The sequence below is a fragment of the Octopus bimaculoides genome, chromosome 24 (assembly GCF_001194135.2).
Source record: "Octopus bimaculoides isolate UCB-OBI-ISO-001 chromosome 24, ASM119413v2, whole genome shotgun sequence".
NCBI lineage: Eukaryota > Metazoa > Mollusca > Cephalopoda > Octopoda > Octopodidae > Octopus > Octopus bimaculoides.
This window is the reverse complement of record NC_069004.1, coordinates 20,753,419-20,757,603: the sequence shown is the minus strand read 5'-3', so window position 1 is coordinate 20,757,603 and position 4,185 is coordinate 20,753,419. Positions and strand designations below refer to the sequence as shown.

General features: G+C 35.1%; 1 protein-coding gene across 3 annotated transcripts in view; it reads right to left on the bottom strand.

The window, feature by feature from the left end:
• The window catches only part of LOC106876782 (sodium-dependent phosphate transporter 1), a 204,552-nt gene that overhangs the window by 108,527 nt on the left and 91,840 nt on the right, over positions 1 to 4,185 (bottom strand). For 2 of the 3 annotated variants that reach the window (XM_052976432.1, XM_052976434.1), the window contains exon 1: positions 2,688 to 2,822. The exons of the other annotated variant lie outside the window; for it this stretch is intronic. The gene's annotated coding sequence lies outside the window, so the exon portion shown is untranslated. Of the gene's footprint in view, positions 1 to 2,687; positions 2,823 to 4,185 lie in introns of those variants that run through there. 3 annotated transcript variants of the gene reach the window in all.

Sequence of the window (4,185 nt, the reverse complement as noted above, 5' to 3'; positions counted from 1 at the left end):
ACCTCTTATGTGTCCATAGCTTGCACCGGGTACATCTTATAGAGTTACTACCTACTCCTTTTCTACATACTGAGCAGGGCCATCTACCTGAAGGGGTTTGTGTTTTATCTACCTTCCTACTTATTAGGATTTTGGTTTTAGCTAGGTTGACTCTAAGGCCCTTCAATTCTAGACCTTGCTTCCACACCTGAAACTTCTCATATATATATATATATATATGTATGTATGATTGCGTAATATTACAACATATAACGTGTGATTTATATTCATTTTAGCAGACAAAGGTAAACAAAAAACAGTTTCTACTTGGAAAATATATATATATGTACAGGGTGCATGAGAGAAGGAGAGAGGGCAAGAAAGATAGGATGAGAGAGGGGGGACGCAAGAGAGAGAGAGAGAGAGAGAGAGAGAGAGAGAGAGAGAGAGAGAGAGAACAGACAAAGAGAGAAATAGACAGAGAGTTAGGGAGAGAGGGAGTGGTAATAAGATGGGAAGATCATGGTTGGAATGACTGATTAGACCTGACAAGAACAGCCAAATCATACTCCACTTTTTTTAAAAAAAAAGAACATGTTGCAGAATGTAGTCCTGGGCACATTATGCCAAAGTAAAAATAGGATGTTTGTGGATTTAACCTTTTAGTATTCGCATTACTTTGTCAAATGTAATGCATATTCATTACCATTGCTTTGAATTAATCATGCATTACCTCACAGCTTTGAGATTTCAATGACATGATTGTATATTTTTAGAATGACATTGTAGAGTAAATGTGAGAGGTCAGACCTGCTCAATTTGAACATAAATAGAATATTTGGGCTAGATATAGCCTGTTTAAATGCTAAAGGATTAAAGTAGGTAGAACAGTGGAAAATTGACAGTAGAAACCAGAGTGAAAGTAAAGAGCTGGACTGTAGCAAGCGACTGAACCCATGTACAGTTTATGTTGTGTAATTTAGACATTCTATTGAAATGTGGACTGTCATAGTTCACTTAACTGTCAGAGAATAGGTACCAAGACACCAAGTGATAAACTAAGGTCCTATTCAAGAGTGAGATGTAGTGCAGGGACAAAATTACTAGGTTGCCAGATAAACACTTTTTGTTTTGCATTTAATTTAATTTTTTCCAATATTATTTGAATTAATCTCCTATCTTTTAATTGTTTTAGTCATCAGACTATGACCATGCTGGAGCACTGCTTTGAAGAGTTTTTAGTCAAATGAATTGACCCCAGGACTCTTCATTTTAAAAGCCTGCTACTTATTCTATTAGTCTCTTTTACTGGACTGCTAAGTTACAGGAACATAAGCAAACCAACACCAGTTGCCAAGTGGTGGTGAGGAAAGAAGACAAAGACACACAAACACACACACACATACACAACTAGTTTCATTCAGTTTCCATCTACTGAATCTACTCACAAGGCTTTGGTTGGCCCAAGGCTTTAACAGAAGACATTTGCCCAAGTTTCCACTGCATGCCTGATGTGCTATGCAGTGGGACTGAACCCGGAACCATGTGATTACAAAGCAAGCTTCTGACCATACAGCGATGCCTATCCCTATGAAAAATATCTTTACCATAGTGCTTTAAAGTTATTTTGTAGCTCCATGTGGTCTCAGACTACTCAATTTCCCTCACAACACTTGCAGCTGTGATAAGAAATACTTGCTCAAGATTCTATACCAGATCAAATCCAAAACTTTACGATTGCAAAATGAACATCTGTCATACCAGCATTAATCTGACAAAGTGTACTAAGTTCAGTTCAATAGGAACAGGTAACAGATTCCTGGGAATATTATATATAGCAGATTAGTGTTCCCTATGGACATAGAGGGACATATCTTTCATCTATTTCACACCGTATAACCAAAGCTAAGAACCAACTCTCAGGACTCCTTCAGGATTAGTGGAAACATATCAAAATAGATTCAATTTATAAATGCTTTTTTTTTCTTACTTTATGTAACGATTTACTACACAGCTTACTCACAGCATGTCTGCATGCATTAATCTTATATAATAAAATGCCTTGCCTTTATTTCAATTGATTTTGAGAATTTGTAAGGATCCAGTAAAATAACTAGCTTTCTATTATTAATCTGATGATTGAAACAAGTAGTCTTGTGTCTCAGAATAAAGGGCAAATCTCAGGTGGGTTGATATTGAAAAAAGTTTATCTCTAATATATCAGGCATACTAACTAACCTCCCTTAATTCACAAAGGAAAAGGTATGAAATGTCCACAATATATTTCTTTTAAAAGGTAATTTAATGAAAAAAAAAAAAAAACCAAAGTTGAGGTATGGCATCTAAAACCTTCCTCTCTCAGTGCTTTGGAGATATTTATACCAATTTCATTTTTGCTCTTTGTTGTTGCTTTTGTTTATAACATCATTGATAAGATATGCGAGAATTCTGTAAAAATATATTGTGAGAAAACCTGTCTTGTAAGAATTCATTATCTCTTACAATTTTACCACTGTGTTGCTAATACTCGAAATTCTTTAAGTGCTTGAAAAGCAGTATAAGAGCCTTGTAATATAGTCTCTATTAAAAATTACAAATTAATGCTTTTTTTAAAGGTTATCAAAAATGTGTTCAATATAATAGAATTTTCAAAACATCATGATAGAATAAGTCACCTGTTCTTTGATACAGACTCAAAGAGTACTTACTTTGAAAGACAATAAAATATAGTAAGCAGCTAGGGAAAAATTGCAACAGTCTTCTGTAATTGTTTCCTCCACCAAGCTGAAGAAGGCGAATTATGATTTGGTGTTGAGTGAGTTTATTAGTAAAAAGAAAAGAACAACTCAAAACTGTAAACTAAACTCAAGACACACCTTTTATCATTCTTATCTTATCTCTAAAATGCGTGTTTAACAATGAAAATTCATCTTTTAACCTACCCTTATTGCATAATTAAAAAAGACATAAATTTCCATTCTTTAACAGCATTTAAAGAGAAATGGTTAAATACAACTAAATCATGGCACAAATAACAACACAAACACAAACATGTAAGCTAATCAAATACACACTTCAATTTGTTTAACGCACACACACACACATGCCTGAAAGCACAGAAGCTTCAAGCATGTGGAAGCATAAACAAAAACGTAACTGAGTGAGGACAGTGGAAGAAAACATTGGTAAATAAGACGTTTATGTCAGAAACCTAATCTACAGGGTGGGAGACACAGTGAGAAATAGGACATTCTTAAAGTCATTGGCCCAAAGTGGTATTGCCATGTGGTTAAGTAGTTCAGTCTTTGTGGCACCAGGTTCAATTCTACTGCACATTACCTTGGGAAAGTGTCTTCTACTGCAGCCTTAGGGTAATCAATGCACTGAGAGTGGAATTGGTAATGTAATTCTAGATGTATTGTCTGAAAAAAAAAGACATGATTGTCACAGCTGACCAAAAAGTCCTTTTGAATGTGGAAGTTGGCCTTTTTTTATAGTATAATGAGAGTTAAAGGGTGTGATGAGCAAAGTAGAAATCATGACTCAACAGGTTCAGTCCACCTGGTGGGCTCTACGTAGTTTCCAGCTACCCACTTTCACTTAAAAGACTTGAGTCCAAGTAAGGTTATAGTAGAATACATTGACCAGATGTGAAATCCAACTCAGAACCATGTGATTGTGAAGTGAATATTTCTTAAACACACAATAAAACCTGTGCTGATGCAGGGGCCAAACAGCCAAGTGGATGAGGTTTTATCTTTAATACAAGCAAGCAAAATATATTCTTTTGATGTTGAACAGATTTTTTTATGGCCAACTCCCACCTGTTTTTAAGCAAGGTAATAACTTTCTAATGTATCTGAGAACAAACAGCCTGGAGATAGCTATGCAGAGAAATGGAAAAAGACAACACTGATTGAATGAGCCTTTGGTTTACAAAGACTGTGTTACATGTCAAGGCACATCAAGAAAACCAGACGTATTTTTGCTTGTGGACTGCAATCAAATGACTGCATGAACAGAGAGGTCAGTGTTTACAACCAGCAAACACATGAGAAGACAAAAGGAAATACAAATTTACTCATACAAACTCACACATGCATGCGCACACAGATGTATATATACTTGTGTGTGTGTGTTTGTGTACACACACTCACACACAAACATGTATATATATTAATATATATATATATATATATATATATA